The 23,166-nt window shown below is 42.9% G+C and overlaps 1 long non-coding RNA gene and 15 other non-coding genes across 16 annotated transcripts; all 16 read right to left on the bottom strand.

The window, feature by feature from the left end:
• Positions 1-52: 52 nt before the first annotated feature.
• Positions 53-16,987, bottom strand: LOC121139245. Its single transcript, XR_005876114.1, has 15 exons — positions 13,445-16,987; positions 9,896-10,018; positions 9,093-9,226; positions 8,382-8,504; positions 7,577-7,710; positions 6,867-6,989; positions 6,062-6,195; positions 5,350-5,472; positions 4,544-4,677; positions 3,832-3,954; positions 3,026-3,159; positions 2,150-2,272; positions 1,343-1,476; positions 646-756; positions 53-221 (listed from the first exon to the last, which is right to left on the bottom strand). It is a non-coding gene; the product is annotated as an uncharacterized LOC121139245 (long non-coding RNA).
• LOC121139571 lies at positions 1,070-1,144 on the bottom strand. The gene has a single exon (XR_005876484.1). It is a non-coding gene; the product is annotated as a small nucleolar RNA SNORD113/SNORD114 family (small nucleolar RNA).
• LOC121139590 lies at positions 1,885-1,959 on the bottom strand. The gene has a single exon (XR_005876501.1). It is a non-coding gene; the product is annotated as a small nucleolar RNA SNORD113/SNORD114 family (small nucleolar RNA).
• Positions 2,753-2,827, bottom strand: LOC121139585. Its single transcript, XR_005876497.1, has one exon. It is a non-coding gene; the product is annotated as a small nucleolar RNA SNORD113/SNORD114 family (small nucleolar RNA).
• Positions 3,568-3,642, bottom strand: LOC121139591. Its single transcript, XR_005876502.1, has one exon. It is a non-coding gene; the product is annotated as a small nucleolar RNA SNORD113/SNORD114 family (small nucleolar RNA).
• LOC121139573 lies at positions 4,271-4,345 on the bottom strand. Its single transcript, XR_005876486.1, has one exon. It is a non-coding gene; the product is annotated as a small nucleolar RNA SNORD113/SNORD114 family (small nucleolar RNA).
• LOC121139589 lies at positions 5,086-5,160 on the bottom strand. Its single transcript, XR_005876500.1, has one exon. It is a non-coding gene; the product is annotated as a small nucleolar RNA SNORD113/SNORD114 family (small nucleolar RNA).
• On the bottom strand, positions 5,789-5,863 carry LOC121139574. Its single transcript, XR_005876487.1, has one exon. It is a non-coding gene; the product is annotated as a small nucleolar RNA SNORD113/SNORD114 family (small nucleolar RNA).
• LOC121139592 lies at positions 6,603-6,677 on the bottom strand. Its single transcript, XR_005876503.1, has one exon. It is a non-coding gene; the product is annotated as a small nucleolar RNA SNORD113/SNORD114 family (small nucleolar RNA).
• On the bottom strand, positions 7,305-7,379 carry LOC121139575. The gene has a single exon (XR_005876488.1). It is a non-coding gene; the product is annotated as a small nucleolar RNA SNORD113/SNORD114 family (small nucleolar RNA).
• LOC121139593 lies at positions 8,118-8,192 on the bottom strand. The gene has a single exon (XR_005876504.1). It is a non-coding gene; the product is annotated as a small nucleolar RNA SNORD113/SNORD114 family (small nucleolar RNA).
• LOC121139576 lies at positions 8,820-8,894 on the bottom strand. Its single transcript, XR_005876489.1, has one exon. It is a non-coding gene; the product is annotated as a small nucleolar RNA SNORD113/SNORD114 family (small nucleolar RNA).
• LOC121139595 lies at positions 9,633-9,707 on the bottom strand. Its single transcript, XR_005876506.1, has one exon. It is a non-coding gene; the product is annotated as a small nucleolar RNA SNORD113/SNORD114 family (small nucleolar RNA).
• Positions 12,653-12,726, bottom strand: LOC121139606. Its single transcript, XR_005876516.1, has one exon. It is a non-coding gene; the product is annotated as a small nucleolar RNA SNORD113/SNORD114 family (small nucleolar RNA).
• Positions 13,098-13,172, bottom strand: LOC121139569. The gene has a single exon (XR_005876482.1). It is a non-coding gene; the product is annotated as a small nucleolar RNA SNORD113/SNORD114 family (small nucleolar RNA).
• LOC121139565 lies at positions 16,784-16,858 on the bottom strand. Its single transcript, XR_005876478.1, has one exon. It is a non-coding gene; the product is annotated as a small nucleolar RNA SNORD113/SNORD114 family (small nucleolar RNA).
• Positions 16,988-23,166: the final 6,179 nt, after the last annotated feature.

The raw sequence follows: 23,166 nt of genomic DNA on the forward strand, positions 1-23,166 counted from the left end.
TAAAGTTTATTAGAGCCTGAAATCCAAAATTAAAACTACCATTATATTATTAATGTTATACTTGCTACTTACAAGTGAAGAGATAATGATAATATGAGATCTTACCAACATCTGACCAAAGTGGGTATGAAATGGGTATCCTCAGGGTGGCATAGTAACATCAGAGAAAAGTTGCAAAAACCAGTGCAGTCTCAGAGAATATCACTAAGTCACTCAGATTTCTGAAGAGCAGTAAGGAGAAAAAGGAAGAGAAACAATAAAAAGGCATCCCCAGGAAAACCAAAACTTTGAAAATCATGGGAGAAGCTAGCAAGATATCATTCTAAGAAATTGGGTGTTTGGACTGGGAATACTGAAGTTATCATAACGTTGCACTGATTTACAAGTGTAAGTCAAGGTTCTACAGAGCATCTAACAGAATTACATCCAAAATACATAGGTATGAGAATCTAGGGACTAAAACAAATACATGTATGACTCCCCCCCCCCAAAAAAAAAGAAAAGAAAAAAACAAAACAAAAAGACTCAGAAAAAAGAGATTAAAAAAACAAAAACACACAGGTCAAAACCTCTAAGAAAATGTCTAAGAACATCAATTTTGAGGTGAGCATTATACACAACACACCAGGAGAATTAAACACGTACCATGGGACATCAGGTCCTTAGCAGTCAGCCACAACAAAATACAGCCGGACACCACGTCATCTCTGGAAACCTCCATCACAGCAAACTTTCCAAGAAACTTCAGACAATCCTCTGTAGGGTAGAAGACAGAGAAGGGAAGAAAAATTGAGACCTTCTCCTCCTGGTGACACACAATGGGTACCTTGCAATGGGGGGTAAGTAAAATTGCTTTCTCTCTAAGAAGGTGGGCTTCTGTTGTGCCTTATAGGGCCGAGGGTCAGCATGCAGGACAACACAATAGAAGGCAGACCTCAGTCTGCACTACCCATGATTCTGAGAAAAATTATCAAATAGATGTGCATCCCACCAATCATGGGTCCACGAGGGACGGGCATAGGCCTATGGGCCTCCATCCACAGCTTAGCACTTTAAGACCGTCATCGGGAATGACCTCAGATTTCTGGATACCAGGCTTTCATCGAGTATCACTCAAAAGCCACCAGATCTCATCATCGGTCGTGGATTGGGGGCCCCCTCACTCCCTGCACTACCCTGACTGGTGGGTGCACTTTTCCTAGAAGGTTTGGGCAACGCTCTGATCACAGAATAGGAGACTCTTCAGTGTTTGGTCCCCACCAGGTTCCCTTTCAACATAGTCCCAAGATGTAACTATTGGTCTTCACTATAGCAGAGAGCACATCAACCATCAGGCCCTTACCTGGAATGTGCTCCAAAAGGGGGGAAGGCAGGCGGCCTCTCAGTCTTCAGAACTCTGGCTCTCACAGCACACAAATGTGTTGGTGTGGTCTTGATCTCAGCATGCTGGCTGGCACCATCAGTTGGGAGGGCTCCCTGGAGGGTACAGAGCAGAGAAGGGAGAGACAAGGTTGAGAGTCTGTTGGCCATCACTCCACGCCCTATGCTCCACCTAGGCTACAGCTGATTCTTCCATTCACGGGGAGCAATAACTTGATGTCATTGTCAAGGAAACATGGCTGGACCCCTTCTAAGTGATCTGTGCTGTCCTGCTTCTGCTCAGCATATCGCCTCTCTCATCAATCCATAAGGCCGGTGGAAATTCAGGGCCATGATTTACTGCCATGAGGTTTTTCTCCTATTTCCACTCACATTGCCCAACTATCTCTGCTGTCAGCCATGTTTCCCTGGCAAACTAACATGAGTCTGCTCTCCATGATTGGTCCTGGTTGCTCGGCCTGGACCCTCAGAGCACCAAAATTGCCACAAAGAGATTTCTCTGGGCCTGACCTCAGATATCTGTTAACATGGCTGTCATGGAGAAACACTCAGACGCCACCAGATCTCATCATCGGTCCCGTGTTGGGCCGCTCTCTGTGGAGCCTTCGGGATTGGCTCACTCACTGGTCAGTGTGGAGCACTCGGGAGGCCACACGACCCCAGGCCACTCTACTGGGGACACCTGACCACCTGCTCTTCCAACCAGTGGAAAGTTCACTCTGATCTCTACAATGCCTAACCGGGAGGGTTGCAAGGACACCCTGTGTACCTGTCTTCAGGTGCTGATTGGAGGTCAACGCTGGAGCTGTCAGCAACCATGGGCTGTGAACGGACATCATGGCATCCCGGGTATTCTCCACCTCAGCTAACTTCCACAGAAACTTCAGTCATGCTGTGTTGGGTAGAAGACAGAGAAGGGAAGAAATATTGAGACCTTCAACTCCTGGTGACACAATATGTACAAATTGCAATGGGAAGGGCTGTGAACTTGCTTTCTCTCTAATGAGTGGGCTTCTTTTGTGTCTTGATAGGGCCGAAGGGTAGCATGAAGGGCAATATAATACAAGGCAGACCACAGTCTGCACTACTCTTCATTCTAAGAAAGATTATCAAATAGATGTGCAGCAAACGAAATACGAGTCCTCGAGGGATGGGTATAGGCCTATGGGCTGACATCCACAGCTTAGCAGCTTAAGGCAGTCATCGGGAATTATTTAGATTTCTGGATGCCAGGCTTTCATCGAGGCAGTAGCCTTGATTTTAAGAAAAATTATCAAATAGATGTGCATCCCACCAATAATGGGTCCAGGAGGGACGGGCATATGCATATGGGCCTCCATCCACAGCTTAGCACTTTAAGGCAGTCATCGGGAATGACCTCAGATATCTGGATACCAGGCTTTCATCGAGTATCACTCAAAAGCCACCAGATCTCATCATCGGTCGTGGATTGGGGGCCCCCTCACTCCCTGCACTACCCTGACTGGTGGGTGCACTTTTCCTAGAAGGTTTGGGCAATGCTCTCATCACAGAATGGAAGACTCTTCTGTGTTTGGTCCCCACCAGGTTCCCTTTCAACATAGTCCCAAGATGTAACTATTGGTCTTCACTATAGCAGAGAACACATCAACCATCAGGCCCTTACCTGGAATGTGCTCCAAAAGGGGGGAAGGCAGGCGGCCTCTCAGTCTTCAGGACTCTGGCTCTCACAGCACACAAATGTGTTGGTGCGGTCTTGATCTCAGCATGCTGGCAGGCACCATCAGTTGGGAGGGCTCCCTGGAGGGTACAGAGCAGAGAAGGGAGAGACAAGGTTGAGAGTCTGTTGGCCATCACTCCACGCCCTATGCTCCACCTAGGCTACAGCTGATTCTTCCATTCACGGGGAGCAATAACTTGATGTCATTGTCAAGGAAACATGGCTGGACCCCTTCTAAGTGATCTGTGCTGTCCTGCTTCTGCTCAGCATATCGCCTCTCTCATCAATCCATAAGGCCGGTGGAAATTCAGGGCCATGATTTACTACCATGAGGTATTTCTCCTATTCCCACTCATGTTGCCCAACTATCCCTGCTGTCAGCCATGTTTCCCTGGCAAACTGACATGAGTCTGCTCTCCATGATTGGTCCTGGTTGCTCGGCCTGGACTCTCAGAGCACCAAAATTGCCACAAAGAGATTTCTCTGGGCCTGACCTCAGATATCTGTTAACATGGCTGTCATGGAGAAACACTCAGACGCCACCAGATCTCATCATCGGTCCCATGTTGGGCCTCTCTCTCTGGAGCCTTCGGAATTGGCTCACTCACTGGTCAGTGTGGAGCACTCGGGAGGCCACACGACCCCAGCCACTCTACTGCGGACACCTGACCACCTGCTCTTCCAACCAGTGGAAAGTTCCCTATGATCTATACAATGCCTAACCGGGAGGATTGCAAGGACACCCTGTGTACCTGTCTTCAGGTGCTGATAGGAGGTCAAAGCTGGAGCTGTCAGCATCCATGGGCTGTGAACGGACATCATGGCATCCCGGGTATTCTCCACCTCAGCAAACTTCCACAGAAACTTCAGTCACACTGTGTTGGGTAGAAGACAGAGAAGGGAAGAAATATTGAGACCTTCAACTCCTGGTGACACAATATGTGTAAATTGCAATGGGAGGGGCTGTGAACTTGCTTTCTCTCTAATGAGTGGGCTTCTTTTGTGTCTTGATAGGGCCGAAGGGTAGCATGAAGGGCAATATAATACAAGGCAGACCACAGTCTGCACTACGCATGATTCTGAGAAAAATTATCAAAAAAATGTGCAGCCCACCATACTCGGGTCCACAAGGGACGGGCATATGCATATGGGCCTCCATCCACAGCTTAGCACTTTAAGACGGTCATCGGGAATGACCTCAGATTTCTGGATACCAGGCTTTCATCGAGTATCACTCAAAAGCCACCAGATCTCATCATCGGTCGTGGATTGGGGGCCCCCTCACTCCCTGCACTACCCTGACTGGTGGGTGCACTTTTCCTAGAAGGTTTGGGCAATGCTCTCATCACAGAATGGAAGACTCTTCTGTGTTTGGTCCCCACCAGGTTCCCTTTCAACATAGTCCCAAGATGTAACTATTGGTCTTCACTATAGCAGAGAACACATCAACCATCAGGCCCTTACCTGGAATGTGCTCCAAAAGGGGGGAAGGCAGGCGGCCTCTCAGTCTTCAGGACTCTGGCTCTCACAGCACACAAATGTGTTGGTGTGGTCTTGATCTCAGCATGCTGGCAGGCACCATAAGTTGGGAGGGCTCCCTGGAGGGTACAGAGCAGAGAAGGGAGAGACAAGGTTGAGAGTCTGTTGGCCATCACTCCACGCCCTATGCTCCACCTAGGCTACAGCTGATTCTTCCATTCACGGGGAGCAATAACTTGATGTCATTGTCAAGGAAACATGGCTGGACCCCTTCTAAGTGATCTGTGCTGTCCTCCTTCTGCTCAGCATATCGCCTCTCTCATCAATCCATAAGGCCGGTGGAAATTCAGGGCCATGATTTACTGCCATGAGGTTTTTCTCCTATTCCCACTCACATTGCCCAACTATCCCTGCTGTCAGCCATGTTTCCCTGGCAAACTGACATGAGTCTGCTCCCCACGATTGGTCCTGGTTGCTCGGCCTGGACCCTCAGAGCACCAAAATTGCCACAAAGAGATTTCTCTGGCCCTGACCTCAGATATCTGTTAACATGGCTGTCATGGAGAAACACTCAGACGCCACCAGATCTCATCATTGGTCCCATGTTGGGCCTCTCTCTCAGGAGCCTTCGGGATTGGCTCACTCACTGGTCAGTGTGGAGCACTCGGGAGGCCACACGACCCCAGCCACTCTACTGCGGACACCTGACCACCTGCTCTTCCAACCAGTGGAAAGTTCCCTATGATCTATACAATGCCTAACCGGGAGGATTGCAAGGACACCCTGTGTACCTGTCTTCAGGTGCTGATAGGAGGTCAAAGCTGGAGCTGTCAGCATCCATGGGCTGTGAACGGACATCATGGCATCCCGGGTATTCTCCACCTCAGCAAACTTCCACAGAAACTTCAGTCACACTGTGTTGGGTAGAAGACAGAGAAGGGAAGAAATATTGAGACCTTCAACTCCTGGTGACACAATATGTGTAAATTGTAATGGGAGGGGCTGTGAACTTGCTTTCTCTCTAATGAGTGGGCTTCTTTTGTGTCTTGATAGGGCCGAAGGGTAGCATGAAGGGCAATATAATACAAGGCAGACCACAGTCTGCACTACGCATGATTCTGAGAAAAATTATCAAATAGATGCGCAGCCCACCATACTCGGGTCCACAAGGGACGGGCATATGCATATGGGCCTCCATCCACAGCTTAGCACTTTAAGGCAGTCATCGGGAATGACCTCAGATTTCTGGATACCAGGCTTTCATCGAGTATCACTCAAAAGCCACCAGATCTCATCATCGGTCGTGGATTGGGGGCCCCCTCACTCCCTGCACTACCCTGACTGGTGGGTGCACTTTTCCTAGAAGGTTTGGGCAATGCTCTCATCACAGAATGGAAGACTCTTCTGTGTTTGGTCCCCACCAGGTTCCCTTTCAACATAGTCCCAAGATGTAACTATTGGTCTTCACTATAGCAGAGAACACATCAACCATCAGGCCCTTACCTGGAATGTGCTCCAAAAGGGGGGAAGGCAGGCGGCCTCTCAGTCTTCAGGACTCTGGCTCTCACAGCACACAAATGTGTTGGTGTGGTCTTGATCTCAGCATGCTGGCTGGCACCATTAGTTGGGAGGGCTCCCTGGAGGGTACAGAGCAGAGAAGGGAGAGACAAGGTTGAGAGTCTGTTGGCCATCACTCCACGCCCTATGCTCCACCTAGGCTACAGCTGATTCTTCCATTCTCGGGGAGCAATAACTTGATGTCATTGTAAGGAAACATGGCTGGACCCCTTCTAAGTGATCTGTGCTGTCCTGCTTCTGCTCAGCATATCGCCTCTCTCATCAATCCATAAGGCCGGTGGAAATTCAGGGCCATGATTTACTGCCATGAGGTTTTTCTCCTATTCCCACTCACATTGCCCAACTATCTCTGCTGTCAGCCATGTTTCCCTGGCAAACTGACATGAGTCTGCTCCCCACGATTGGTCCTGGTTACTCGGCCTGGACCCTCAGAGCACCAAAATTGCCACAAAGAGATTTCTCTGGGCCTGACCTCAGATATCTGTTAACATGGCTGTCATGGAGAAACACTCAGACGCCACCAGATCTCATCATCGGTCCCGTGTTGGGCTGCTCTCTGTGGAGCCTTAGGGATTGGCTCACTCACTGGTCAGTGTGGAGCACTCGGGAGGCCACACGACCCCAGCCACTCTACTGCTGACACCTGACCACCTGCTCTTCCAACCAGTGGAAAGTTCACTCTGATCTCTACAATGCCTAACCGGGAAGGTTGCAAGGACACCCTGTGTACCTGTCTTCAGGTGCTGATTGGAGGTCAGCGCTGGAGCTGTCAGCAAACATGGGCCGTGAACGGACATCATGGCATCCCGGGTATTCTCCACCTCAGCAAACTTCCACAGAAACTTCAGTCACACTGTGTTGGGTAGAAGACAGAGAAGGGAAGAAATATTGAGACCTTCAACTCCTGGTGACACAATATGTATAAATTGCAATGGGAGGGGCTGTGAACTTGCTTTCTCTCTAATGAGTGGGCTTCTTTTGTGTCTTGATAGGGCTGAAGGGAGCATGAAGGGCAACATAATACAAGGCAGACCACAGTCTGCACTACGCATGATTCTGAGAAAAATTATCAAATAGATGTGCAGCCCACCATACTCGGGTCCACAAGGGACGAGCAAAGGCCTATGGGCCTCCATCCACAGCTTAGCACTTTAAGGCAGTCATCGGGAATGACCTCAGATTTCTGGATACCAGGCTTTCATCGAGTATCACTCAAAAGCCACCAGATCTCATCATCGGTCGTGGATTGGGGCCCCCTCACTCCCTGCACTACCCTGACTGGTGGGTGCACTTTTCCTAGAAGGTTTGGGCAATGCTCTCATCACAGAATGGAAGACTCTTCTGTGTTTGGTCCCCACCAGGTTCCCTTTCAACATAGTCCCAAGATGTAACTATTGGTCTTCACTATAGCAGAGAACACATCAACCATCAGGCCCTTACCTGGAATGTGCTCCAAAAGGGGGGAAGGCAGGCGGCCTCTCAGTCTTCAGGACTCTGGCTCTCACAGCACACAAATGTGTTGGTGTGGTCTTGATCTCAGCATGCTGGCAGGCACCATTAGTTGGGAGGGCTCCCTGGAGGGTACAGAGCAGAGAAGGGAGAGACAAGGTTGAGAGTCTGTTGGCCATCACTCCACGCCCTATGCTCCACCTAGGCTACAGCTGATTCTTCCATTCACGGGGAGCAATAACTTGATGTCATTGTAAGGAAACATGGCTGGACCCCTTCTAAGTGATCTGTGCTGTCCTGCTTCTGCTCAGCATATCGCCTCTCTCATCAATCCATAAGGCCGGTGGAAATTCAGGGCCATGATTTACTACCATGAGGTTTTTCTCCTATTCCCACTCACGTTGCCCAACTATCCCTGCTGTCAGCCATGTTTCCCTGGCAAACTGACATGAGTCTGCTCTCCATGATTGGTCCTGGTTGCTCGGCCTGGACTCTCAGAGCACCAAAATTGCCACAAAGAGATTTCTCTGGGCCTGACCTCAGATATCTGTTAACATGGCTGTCATGGAGAAACACTCAGACGCCACCAGATCTCATCATCGGTCCCGTGTTGGGCTGCTCTCTGTGGAGCCTTCGGGATTGGCTCACTCACTGGTCAGTGTGGAGCACTCGGGAGGCCACACGACCCCAGCCACTCTACTGCTGACACCTGACCACCTGCTCTTCCAACCAGTGGAAAGTTCACTCTGATCTCTACAATGCCTAACCGGGAAGGTTGCAAGGACACCCTGTGTACCTGTCTTCAGGTGCTGATTGGAGGTCAGCGCTGGAGCTGTCAGCAAACATGGGCCGTGAACGGACATCATGGCATCCCGGGTATTCTCCACCTCAGCAAACTTCCACAGAAACTTCAGTCACACTGTGTTGGGTAGAAGACAGAGAAGGGAAGAAATATTGAGACCTTCAACTCCTGGTGACACAATATGTATAAATTGCAATGGGAGGGGCTGTGAACTTGCTTTCTCTCTAATGAGTGGGCTTCTTTTGTGTCTTGATAGGGCTGAAGGGAGCATGAAGGGCAATATAATACAAGGCAGACCACAGTCTGCACTACGCATGATTCTGAGAAAAATTATCAAATAGATGTGCAGCCCACCATACTCGGGTCCACAAGGGACGAGCAAAGGCCTATGGGCCTCCATCCACAGCTTAGCACTTTAAGGCAGTCATCGGGAATGACCTCAGATTTCTGGATACCAGGCTTTCATCGAGTATCACTCAAAAGCCACCAGATCTCATCATCGGTCGTGGATTGGGGGCCCCCTCACTCCCTGCACTACCCTGACTGGTGGGTGCACTTTTCCTAGAAGGTTTGGGCAATGCTCTCATCACAGAATGGAAGACTCTTCTGTGTTTGGTCCCCACCAGGTTCCCTTTCAACATAGTCCCAAGATGTAACTATTGGTCTTCACTATAGCAGAGAACACATCAACCATCAGGCCCTTACCTGGAATGTGCTCCAAAAGGGGGGAAGGCAGGCGGCCTCTCAGTCTTCAGGACTCTGGCTCTCACAGCACACAAATGTGTTGGTGTGGTCTTGATCTCAGCATGCTGGCAGGCACCATTAGTTGGGAGGGCTCCCTGAAGGGTACAGAGCAGAGAAGGGAGAGACAAGGTTGAGAGTCTGTTGGCCATCACTCCACGCCCTATGCTCCACCTAGGCTACAGCTGATTCTTCCATTCTCGGGGAGCAATAACTTGATGTCATTGTCAAGGAAACATGGCTGGACCCCTTCTAAGTGATCTGTGCTGTCCTGCTTCTGCTCAGCATATCGCCTCTCTCATCAATCCATAAGGCCGGTGGAAATTCAGGGCCATGATTTACTGCCATGAGGTTTTTCTCCTATTCCCACTCACGTTGCCCAACTATCTCTGCTGTCAGCCATGTTTCCCTGGCAAATTGACATGAGTCTGCATCCCCAATTGGTCCTGGTTGCTCGACCTGGACTCTCAGAGCACCAAGTTGCCATAAAGAGATTTCTCTGGGCCTGACCTCAGATATCTGTTAACATGGCTGTCATGGAGAAACACTCAGACGCCACCAGATCTCATCATCGGTCCCGTGTTGGGCCGCTCTCTGTGGAGCCTTAGGGATTGGCTCACTCACTGGTCAGTGTGGAGCACTCGGGAGGCTACACAACCCCAGGCCACTCTGCTGGGGACACCTGACCACCTGCTCTTCCAACCAGTGGAAATCCCTATGATCTCTACAATGCCTAACCGGGAGGTTTGCAAGGACACCCTGTGTACCTGTCTTCAGGTGCTGATTGGAGGTCAACGCTGGAGCTGTCAGCAAACATGGGCTGTGAACGGACATCATGGCATCCCGGGTATTCTCCACCTCAGCAAACTTCCACAGAAACTTCAGTCATGCTGTGTTGAGTAGAAGACAGAGAAGGGAAGAAATATTGAGACCTTCTCCTCCTGGTGACACACAATATGCACCTTGCTATTGGGGGCTGTATACTGACTCTCAGAGCACCTAAGTATTCCCAAAATGATTTATTTGCATCTATGTTCAGATATATGTTCACTTGGCTGTAAGGGAGAAACACTCAGATGCCCTGAGATCTCATCATAAGTCCTGTGTTGAGCTGCTCTCTCTGGAGCTCTGCTTATTTGTTCAGTCAGTGGTCCGGTTGGATCATTTTAGAGTTCACACTAGAGTAGATTACTGAGATCTGGCACTCTCCCCCTCCAGTTTTTCTACCAATGGAAATTTAACTATGTTTTCTCCTTTGCTTAACTCTTTGGGGTTTTAATAATTCTTCTCTTCCTGTTTCAGTTGGTGTCCTCAGGTGTCATCTGTCATGAAGACTGGGTTTACTTCTGTGTTCTCTTGACATATTAACTTTTCTTCTACCTGTGCTTTTAGGCCATCTGTATTATAGAAATTACAACATCCATTGTAAATAATTATAGTTTCCTCTTTAATGGCCCTCATGATTCTCTTTTATTTTGTGTTGTGTGGCTTTTTGTTGTTTTGTTTTGTTTCATGTCAATGCTGCATGTCTTCTAATCAAGAGATCATTGGATTTGAATCTGAGGCAGAAACCTGCTTAATCCTTTTCTCTGGCTACCCCGTAGAAAGATGGTCTCTTATTTCTGTACTTGAAATCGTTGTAGCGTTTTGTTTCTCTAGCCATCCTTTTGTACTTTGGTCACATCATTTCAGCTACCTCAGCCAATTCTACGCATGCAGTCTCTTAACTTTAGGTAATGTCAGTTTCATGAACCAAAGATTCACAAGTGGTGGTCCTTTCCTCCGTGGGCCAGCGTCTGTAACACTGCAGGCTGCCACAGTCCCTAGCCTTCATCCTCCACCTTCCTTTATCCATCAATCATCAATCAATTGCCACCATCACAAGTCATAGCTCTCAGAGTGAGCCGTTTTCTCTCCTACCTACATTGAACCATTCATTACTTGTATGATGAAGTGATTTATCACCAATGTATTACAATGTATGTTAATTAGCCTCCAAACTGTAAAGCTTTAATGAATCAGAGATGCTGTTTCTTCGATATTAAAGACAGTTTGCCTTTTATAGTCAGCATCCATTTCTACTGCCAGAATCATATTAACAGTGGGTTGATTGGAAATCTAATTTCATGATACTTGTGTAGCTCCTGCAGGAGAGCCTTGCTATTTTTGCCTGTCTCCAGCTCTTCATAGTACTGTCACTGCAGGCTGCTCTGAATGAACAAACGTGGCCATCCATATGAAAACATTTCTTAACTTGTATAGACAACATTAATGTACCCCTCCATTTTCTTCTCCTGCTATCTCACATTGAGCTATTTAGTTGTTATAGCATAATTTAGAAATTATTCATATTATCTTTTATAAATTCACTACTGCAAGCTAACCAAGAAGATAGGCATTATCTGTAATTTACCCTATCCCATGTTTACACAAAATTATGACTACATGACCCTTGCTTCTTTTTGAAAATAATAATGGGGCAATTTTGCTCATTCCTCCTGTTTATAATTGGATGAATCTTCCTTCTTTCCTTTTTTCTGTTTTTATTTTTTGCTGAAATAGGAGAACATGTAATGCACATCTGCCACTCGTTGGACCTTCGTGACTAATGCATGAGTATCACCCTGGAATATCAATTCTGTTCATCATCAATACATTCCCTTTAATTTTGACTATTTATTTGATCATTTATTCACTAATAAGAGTGGAAAGCTCTATCATCCTTCCAAATACTGAAAGAAGCTGGAAGCTTCTCTTGTACGAAGAAAAACTCACACCAATTCTCCTTCAGTGATGAGCCTTGGTTTAACAAACATGCCCAATTAATGTTCTAATTCATGATAATTTAATTTGTTTCATTGATCACATTTGACCTAATGAAATCATATTTCACATTAATTTTTATGTGCTTATTTATCTGCGTTAGGGAAGAGCACTGTGGAAATAGTAGAACTTTAGGGTTCTATGTGTCCAGCTGAGGATTCTGGGCTGACCCATCTCATTACTCCATACTTCTCACTGTTAAATAATACAGTGAATAACTTTCCACAAACCACCCAAATCATGTCAATACTATCATCTGGCACTCACTTTGGCTCTAAGCTCTAAACACAGATAAGCAACCGGTCTGCTGGTGACCATGGAAGATGGTGTGATCCCCTTAAGAATGCAACAAATGTGCAGAGACTGAAACTGCACGCTCTTCCCTAAGTTTGATTATCTGCTTTTATTTGTGTTGGGCCTCCAAGTTCCAGACAACTGGTTCTATCATCTGACACTCAGATGTTCAGAGAATCATCGGTCAGTTCGCTTAAATCCCATTTTGCTTATTTCTATTCATTTGACTGCTTTATCCTAGATAATCATAGAATGTTTGTGTTTTGTATTTATCTGTCAATTTATAGGTTGTGGAATTCAAATTAAACAGATCCATATGGTGCATAGTAGTGACATGAATTGTTCATTGGTCCAATTATAATAATATCATGAGTATATGCACATGGAGAATATGTGTCCCTTCACAGATGGACACCTATTTGTTACGGAAACATATTCATTGATTATGACTCATATGCCACCCATTCTCACCATCAATCAAGGACTGGACTGATTTTTCTCTGTCATTTCTACTTTGTCTATTCACTTAATCACTAAACTTATCTTACAAAGAATATCCTCACATCAGCGTGTTTGCTTCCATAATAAATCTGTTTTCTGCACGTGTGTGACTCGATTTGCTACTTCATATGAATTGTAGGTATTACACATGTGGTGAGATTTCACACTATTTGGTCATGCAAAGAATAACATTCAATGCCATCCATACAATGAAAAATTTAGCTACAACTTATACATGTCCCAAGATCTAACCTAGAGATATCCCCCCAGGGGTAGTAATTCTGGGGAGAACAGTACAGAACAAATGACCCTCTCTGCCACAGATCCTTGCTTATGCATTTATCATTTATGTTGGACCTCAGAGTTTCATTCGCATGTCATTCGTCATCTGAGACTCATATACTAGCAGTTATGATCACTGATCCGGGGACAGGCCAATCTCTCTTCATTCTTATCTACAGTATGTGGTTAGTAATCCATTAATTCACTAGTGATGCCTCTTGAAGACACACACAGACACACAAACATATGAAGAATTGCTATTTGGAATATAATATCTACTAAGGTTGGATTTTCATTATGTCAGTTATTCAGTTGAAATATTAATCATAGTCCCAAAATGAGTGCACTAGAACTATTTCTGAATGTTTTTAAAAACAGAGTAAACAGTCCAAGGAAAACAATACAAGATTACTCACTCTGATTTCCAGAATCCAGTGAGAAATAAAACTACTGAGCACCAACCATGGAGAATTCCAACCGCAGCTCAGACGATTCCATTGGGAAGAGCATAGAGCAGAGCATATAAACAGAAAGAAAATGGAAAGCTGTGACATTCTTTTCACAGAGGTTTGATTGTTAGCATTGCTTTCTGAATTGATTTATTCACTCATTAATTTAATGATGCATGCTTTTACCTTAACAAAATATATATAAATAATTTAATTTAGAAACAAATTTAAACTAACCCCACATAAAGATGATAAATAATGCTTGAACATCTAATGTCTATGGTAGCTAAGGATGGATGCCTAATAGTTATACTTATTGCCCACTGTAATTTACTGCTTTGACAACAACATATCAAAGTACTCCTGATGCACTTCATGTTTGTATTTAATTAGTACATCAGTAATTATAGTTCTACTGCTTAATTCAATGTCAGAATCGACATATATCCACATAGGTGCCAGCCTCATGGTCCTTAGATATTCCTGCATGTTTAGAGCAGTGGTTGTCAACCTTCATAATGCTGCAACCCTTTAGTTCAGTTCCTGATGTTGTGCTGACCCTAATTGTACAACAATTTTCATACTTCAGAACTGTAACTTAGTTACTGTTATGAATCCTATTGCAAATATCTGATATGCAGGATATTTGATATGTGCCTCCAAAGGGGGTTGTGACCCACAGGTTGAAAACCATTGTGCTAAGGCATTTCCAGGCATGTCAGATATGTGAGCAATGTGATAGAGTCATTCAATCCCCAAAGGATTCATGACCCACAGGATGGTCTAGGGGATGTCTTCTACAGAGAAAATGGATTATTCCGCATTTTAGTTTTCTATTAGAGTCCAGATACATTTCATGCAATATGTAAGGCCCACTCTCAGCACTTGTTATCATCATTGGTTCATGTTTTGGCCTGTTATTTTTTATTTGAATTTACTTTATTTGAGGTTATTAATTAAAACAAATCAATAAAGTATCCTGATTCACACAAATGAACATAGTGCTTGACAGGCTAACATCTGTCTGTAGAGTCCTATTCACTTGAGACTTATCTTTCATCAACTGGCCTCAGTGTAGCAGTGATCAATTAGGAAACACAACAAGTGACTAGTTAATTTTTATTCAGATAACCCATCCCCCATCCCTGTATCTATCATATTTCTTTATCCACTCATCAGCTAATGGTTACTCAAATCTATCCCATCTTGGCACCTATAGCTAGCTGCAGGGAAAAAGGAAGGGCAGGCATCTCTTTGACACAAATGCATCATTTTCTTTCCATCCAGACCTACTAGTTGGTTAGATTATCTGGCAATTCTATGGGTTTTTTGTTTGTTTGTTTTTGTTTTGTTTTGTTTTTGAGGAATTGCCAAGCTGTTTTCTATGATGTTCTATAAATTCATATTCCCATTGAGAGTGCACAAAGGAAGCACTCTATTGACCTGTTGGCTAGTTATTGTTATTGTTATCACTAGACTTTCTTGATAATAGTTTTCCTTACTGGAGTCATGGGGCATCTTGCTGTGGTTTTGATATGCATTTCTCTGGTGATTGATCACAAGGAACATACTTTCATAGACTTCTGGGAAATTTGTGTGCCTCTTATGTCTATTGATCATGATTTACTGTTTGTGGTTTTAGCTATTGGGTTTTGGACTCCTTATTTATCCTAGATATAAGAAATGTCATAGGTACTTTTGGCCATGAAGGAGAATGGCATGCTATGATTTTTAGGGATACAGATGGAACTGGAGATATCAGGTTGAAGGAAATAGGTCAGGCACAGAAAGACAAACAAACGAAGAGTGTGGGACATGAAGAGTTCATCTACTGGGACATGAGACTGAAGTGATGGTTATAGGACAATTTAGTGGGGGAAGAAAATGCAGAAAAGTTGCTGTTACAGTTCCATGACCTTCAGAAATTCTGGGGTGTTATGTATTGTGGAGAAAGTCAAGATAATAGTTTCTTAATAAATTAAAGGGATAGGAAAAAAAGATAGTGGAATTTTTGGATAATGAGCAAATTATTATGAGTGGGTGGATATGGTTAACCCGAATGGAGAATTACACTAGGTAAGCATGTATAAAGAGACCTTAAGGAATCACTTTGATCAAAACCATTTCTGGTTGGTATTAGATAAAGTGAGGGAAAACAAAGATGGCATCATCAAGTTACTGCATTTCTCTTCTGCCCTGCCCCCATTTACTGTTAAAACCAGTAATCATGGTTATTTCATTGTCTGCTCCTTTAAAAAAAAGCAATACTTAACATAACACCTTTAGCCCATTAACCAAGGAGAATAAGAAGGTTGGCTGTTACTCACAGTGCAAGCACACGACACCACAGGGATGTCGATGAAGGGATGTGCTTCCCAGCTCAGCGCCTCCATCTGAGGAGTACAAAGCAGAGACAGAGGGAACTTGGACATGTGCTCTTCACTGACTCATATTTCTACCATGCTTTAGCATAGCCTTCAACATTTTTACTGCAAATATATCTACTCATTTTCTTCTTCAAGAACTTCAAATTTATAACTAACACACTGCATTGATTGACAATTTCTTGTCTACAGCATTTTTATTCCAAAACTGTAATACACTTGATCAGTGTCTGCTCTATCAGTCATGGTGACAGATGAGTGAAATAACAGCCCTTGACTGGCATACACAACAGGCCTTGGGGTTTGAGGCCAGCCTGACCCATATAGGGAGATTTCAACAGAAAAAAACATGTAATACCTATATCCTAATTGTACATGTTAATAATATACAAATTTTTCATTTCTTCATCTCTGACCACCTTAATATTTGCTATTCGATCTTCCTTGCAGATTTATAATAATAAAATGCAAACATGAACCAGTAATGATGGCCTGGGGACAAATGAGGTGGTATCAGATGCTGGATGGGTATCCATTCTCTAATTCCTTCTACCCTTGTGCAGTTTAATTAACCAAGGAAAATATATAAACTACACAATACAAGGACAGCATGCATTAAGGTCCCTAACATTTGTCTACACAATGAACCTGTCAACCACATTTTTTTTGTTACTGTCCTCATTTTTTAATGTATGGAATAATCTAAATGCTTCTATTAACCTGATATTATGGATACTATGATTTGATTCCTTTGATTTATTTAAATAAAATATCCTTTCCTAAAATACAGCAAAAAAAACACACATTAAAACTACTGTTCATTATGAACAGTATGGACACAAGCAACAAAGAGCAGAGCAGAGCAGAGGATGAAAAATTACATTCGCTTCTCCAATCCCTGCTTATCTGTTTATCCATTGTCATAGACCTCGGAGTCCTAGACACATGCCATTCATCATCTGCAACTTATTCGCTGACAGTTCTCATCATTGGTCCAGGGAAGGCCCAACATCCCTTCATTTATATTTCTATATTGTGCATTGACTAATCTATTAAGTCATTAATAATATTCTAAAAGACTATGATTAGAAAAATCCAATAAGAACATAGCTGTTGTAACCCAGAATGATGCCTGGGTCCATATATATATATTTATATCTTCAGTTAATTATCCTTAACTCATCATATACTAATCAGGCTCATTATTCCTTTTAATATAAAATGCAAAATGGCTTAAATTGGTCATACATGACTATACCACAAAAATTTTAAAATACAGTGGATTCCCCCTAAATAAACCACCCAATAAAAAGATAGGAATTATAAATAATACTTACATCATCCTCAGGGTTCCTGGCAGAGATGGACCATGAAGAACTTTACATGGAGAATCCCATTGGCTCACACAGGCCTACAGGGAAGAGAAGGCAAAGAACACATGATTAAACAAAAATATAAGAAAACAAAAACTGAGATATTCTCCCATTGGCCCTTAACTTTGGTTTAGAGGGCTAATCCTCAACCTTCTGATAGTGTGCCCCTTTAATACAGTTCCTCATGTGTGGTGAACCTAACCATAAAATTATTTTCCTTGCTAATTCATAGCTGCAACTTTGCTACTGTTAGGAATTGGAATGTAAATACTTGCTATGCAGGATACCTGATGTGTGACCCTTGTAAAAAGGCTGTATCAGTGGTTCACAGTCATTTATACACCCATTAACTTAACAGTATAAGGTTTTGTTTTTTCCCTCTTAAGAGAGTTTTAAATTTCCCACATACTGATAACACTGACTTTACCATATAAACTCTGAAATACCATTAGCCTAAGAAGGACTAGTAAGGGAGTCGGACATTTGAATCAGGATCTTACTGTTTTCTTGACACATTATAATGTTCCAAGTCATGTATTTTGTAGATAGACGGTATTTCATTAACTGAGTGATTGATGTTCTCATTCATCTAATTCTGACACAAAGGCCAGGACCAAGAGCCTTGGATATTGCCAAGTCTGTCCTAAAGACGCCTAATGATGAGACAATGAACTCTATTTCTTTTGTATTAGACTCTAGAGTGCAGGCATATTTATTCACCAAACAAGACTCATTTGACAGGAGAATTATCACTGGCTCATGTTTGCCTTTTTAATTATAACATTTCTATTTTTATTCTAAGCTATTAATTAAAGTAAATCAATAAACATGATTCATAAGCTCAGAATATGACGCCTGGCTCGTCTGACCTCTCTGTCTTTCCAAGGGGACTAACTTCCACTGTTCATTTTAAATCAAATTATTTATTGTCTCTCTGATGGGGATTTTTTTCTCTTCAGTTTTCTACATTACTATGGATTTTCAAATATATATATATATATATATATATATATATATATATATACACATATCCAACACCCTGCTCCCTCTGGGATGACCCCTGTGTCTCTCTCAACTTTATAGCCTCATATAACATATGGAGTCTAAAATTACCCGAATGTGTGTGAGTCTGAATCCAGCCACTGGAGCATGGTCAAGCAACTAGCTATTAAGCCGTTGTCAGATTCTATTTAGACACAAATTAATTTTTTTAAAAAAGTAATTGACATTGTGGATGGAGCAAAAGACATTGCCGTAAAGAGAAATAATTCATACACAGAAGGACAAGTAGTACATGAACTCATTCATGTTGAAAACTGACCTCAGGGAAGTTGGGAGTTGAATGGTAGTTACCAGAGACACGAGAGGTTATAGGAAGGCAGAGGTGGTAAAGTAGAGTCAGTTGATGCTGAGTCACTGTTAGATGGCTTTGGTGTGGTATACATAGGAAGGTGACTTTAAGTGACAACCAGATTACTCCTCTTTCTCTATTTCACATCTGTTTGTTGATTAATTCATAGAGTAAAAAATAAATGTAATAAAATATAGATCCCTGAACTAAAATGTTCCTACATAATTGCTTCCAGAGAGTTCAGATGTAATGCATAACCTAGGCTTGGTGGTTCATACACAAAAGGCTCCCCAAATAGAATATCAGTCTAATGTTTACCATAGGCACATTTTCGCTTCTCTGGATACTTTAATTCTCTTTAGAAGTCAAAACAGTCACAGCATATTATTATGCACCATTTTCATGCTTCTGACACATGCGTGTAACCATGGAGCTCTAGACCATGGAAAGATGTGTCCCCTGGCTCAGAGCATCCAGGCCCAGGACATCAAAGAAAAACAGCTCATTAAAAAGATGGGCTAATCTATTTTCGTTTTGCTTATCATTCTTCCCTCAGCTGGTTATTTAGGAAGTCATTATTTGGAGGCTCTTTATGCTACTTGCCTTGACCCAGACGTTGACTATTATCCATTAATTATGCTGTCTACCTCATCTCTAGCCGAAGACGATATGAAAGCACAAAAGTTATTTCTATCCAGGCAACAATGCTTTCAAACTGACAGGATGGAAATAAACGAACATGCAAACTGAAAGCAAATACATCCCATTTTACTGGCACATTTATTTCAAACATAGAAAATTGGGCACAAAGCTGGGCCCATTGTCCATGATCATCAGTGATCCAGGACAGAGTCTGCTTTTCTATATTCATTTCTACTTTTCATATTAATCAACTAATGGAAAAACTTCTTCATGTTTCATTATGTAATTAAAGTGCAAATTTGGCTATTGACTTTTTTGTAATAACAATCAAAATTCATGAAGCACAGACCTCTAAAGAACATGACCTTTTGTGATAGCTGGTGTCTCCACAGGAACAGTCCCAGCAAAGCTAAGACAACAGATCTGTCTCTGAACTAAGCCAGAGTTTCGGGGATGAATTATTCATCACACATGATGAGTTCATGAGGTCATCTTCTTGGGTCAGGACTTCAACTCATCCTCTCCCTTTACTACATTTATTTGCTACTTTTCCAATTAGTTAACAATAATAAATACCTGCGTTCCACTATAGTCAATTTACTGTTGCATAAGAACTATCTATATGGAGTCATTTCACACACAAGTATGTGTTTCAAGAATCAATCTCAGTATTTAAATGTCCACTGAAGAACAGATATTGTATTGATCCCTTAGCAACTTCTGGCTGAATTTCTTGACCACATAAATGCATTTCCAAAACAACTGGGTGGATGTTTTTAACAAAAACTAATGCTAAAAAAAATGCCCTATCACTGATTTTCATCTCTGAGTTCTTAGCACCTAGATTTTGAAACCATGCTTTCGTTAGCTCATTGCATTTATGCAATGAGGCCAATAAAATATTGAAATGTGCCAGGTGTAGTGGCACTTAACCCCAGCAGTCAGGAAGCAAATGTAAGTGGACCTCTGTGAGGTCAAGGAAGTCTGGTCTACATACCAAGTTCCAGGATTACACAGTGAGACCCTCTCTCAAAACAACAACAACAATTTTTTAAAAGCTACCTATTTACAGAGCATTCCATTAGTGCATGCCTTTTAAATTCCGTTTTCTTAGTCACTTTTGTATTTTTTACTTTTTAGTATGGTTTCTCTCTCTCTCTCGCTCTCGGTTTTGTTTGTTGTTGTTGTTTTTCTTAAGCATATGAATACTTGACCACATCATTGACCCAAAGTAAGAACCCTGACTGTTCCATGTCATTATCCAACCCACTTTCCTATATCCCAATCCACTTCATGCTTGGTGAGCTTCAAGGAGCCTAAGACACATTGATAGTGATCTTGCCTCACCAAATGCTCTCAGGCTAACACAGACCTTCTCTTGACTTTAAACACAGCCTTGTTTGCTCTTTCATTTGCTGATTTTTAATAACAAAATCAAACCTCTGATGCCACAAAGACTGAGAGGATGATCCTTGAATATTACTAAAATCTGTGTGCTCATCCCTACAAAGACAAACATGCAAATCCCCGCTCGCAACAGACCTCAGAAGGTCATGGGCGCTTTGGTCATAAAAAAAATTGGGAGGCAATGCGCTCCACATCCTGGGTCCTCCTCCCTTGCTCTTCCCTGCTTAATGTGTGTGTGTTCTTCCAATGTACAGCACAAACCACCAGCAACTCTCTGATACTGAGCATCATTTACATATCTGTACTCCTGAGTCACAATAAAAGTACTGCACACATCTATTCCTAAAGGAGTATTTAGAGAGTACATCCAATTTTTTACACACATGCACAAACACACACATATACACTCACTCAAGACATGAAAGTAAAAGGGGGGCCAAATAGGAAAAGGAAGGGATCAGAGGAATAACAAATGCTAATTGGGGCATGAATGTGGTCAAAGTACTTTATATACATACGTCAAACTGCCAAAATGGAGTGCACTGCTCTACCATGTACAATTAATGTATATTAACAGGAAGTTGGGGGATAGAAAATTACTTTTTGGAGGGGTGGGTTGGCCACCAGCAGATTGTCCACGCTCCAGTGGACGACCCTATACCTAGATAGGTGTATCTGGGAAATACCATTTTGACTATATGACTTAAGAAACTAAAAATTTAAAAATATCTAAAGGGATAAAATAAGTAGAGAGATGTGTTTAGGAATCCGGGAGCAGATAGGACAAAGATGCATTGTATACATATATGAAATTTTTAGAATTGTGCTAACATTTAAATGTATCATAAGAGTTGACCCTATGTTGTTCAAACAGGCTTGGTTTTCTCAACATTGGTTATAAGCGCAGACACTTCCATTTTTTAACTATTGAGTGAACGCATCTGGAAATCCAAAGAAGGAAAAGCGTGGCTGTCTTCGTGACATCATCCATCCTATCATTTTGCCCCCAGGAACTATTTGGGTACATGGTAAAAGGCACAGCATAACCAGCCTATTGACTATATCATCACTGTTTATTTTACTTTGGACCTTTATTCTGTGAGTCATATTGTGCTTAGTATGAATCTATCATAAACTTCAAACATATGAGCCATAGATCTCTTAGGGCATAACTGTGGAATAAATGGGGAAATTTATTTTTTTAAGAAATATTTTATAATTTATTTTTAAATTTAAATTTAAATTAGAAACAAGGTTGCTTCACAAGTCAGTTCCAGGGCCCTCTCCCTTTCCCTCCCCTCCTCCCGTGCCCTCCCCTAAACCCCCCAAATATATTTCCCCAGGGAGGGTGGGGCCTTCCATAGGGGTGTCTATAGTCTGTCATTTCATCCAGGGCAGGGCCTAGACCCTCCCCCAAGAGTTCAGGGTGAGAGTGCATCTCTCATTGTTGAATGGGAGTCCAAAGTCAATTTATATACTCAGGATAAATACTGATCTACTGCCCAAGGCTCAATAGATTACCTAGGCCTCCTCACTGACACCCACATTCAGGGGGTCTTAATCAGTCCCATGCTGGATTCCCAGGCATCAGCCTGGGATTCAAGAGTTAACCCTTGTCAGGTCAGCTGTTTAAAATGGAACAATGCACAGCTATGAAAATGAATGAGAAAACCTTGATCTTTTTTAAACAGGAAGCTGCTGTAGCACAGTGATTAGTTTATAATCCATGGATTTAACTGTACTAACACTTGGTACATAGCTAGCTCACTTTCTTTTCTTTACATGTTTTTTAATTTGGATTTTTACGTAACTTTTTCTAATTTTCTAAAGGTCAAAAACATATAAAACCACAAGTACCTGCGACAGAGACACCAAGTCCTCAAACATCTGTGTGTAAACTGACTGCTGACGTGGGTCACAGGCTTAGTCTATTTTTATCTACAGACAGCAGCGCTAGAGACACGAAATAACAAACCCTGTTCCAGTAAACAAGCTCAGAACGAGGCTGTACTTTAGCAGGCTCATCTATCCTCATTCACAGCTCTTGTGTTTATTGATTTACTTATGACACATTAGCACTCGGGGACGAGCTAGCAAAGGCCCAAACAAGTGTACTGAGTGCTCCTCTTGTCTGACAATAGACTGGTTTCCAATAAAGGTAATAGAAAAGGTTTGTTTTGGGTTTTGTTGCTTTGGTTTTTGTTTTGGTTTCTAGTATGCTATAAAGTGGAGTGGAAATGCAATGATTTAATAGCTGAGTTAAGATTTGACTCCATTCATGACTTTGGGCCATTTAGGTTTAGATTGTACTTTTTCTTTTCTTGGTGGGGTAAGGGGATTTCGAGACAGGGTTTCTCTGTATAACAGTTCTGGCTATCCTGGAACTCACTCTGTAGACCAGGCTGGCGTTGAACTCACAAAGATCCACCTGCCTCTGCCTCCCAAGTGCTGGGATTACAGGCGTGCGCCACCAACGCCCGGCTATATTGTACATTCTAATAAGATGTACCGATAAATCAGGAAACTGCCTAC

The sequence above is a fragment of the Mesocricetus auratus genome, unplaced genomic scaffold (genome assembly GCF_017639785.1).
Source record: "Mesocricetus auratus isolate SY011 unplaced genomic scaffold, BCM_Maur_2.0 Super-Scaffold_15014, whole genome shotgun sequence".
Lineage (NCBI taxonomy): Eukaryota > Metazoa > Chordata > Mammalia > Rodentia > Cricetidae > Mesocricetus > Mesocricetus auratus.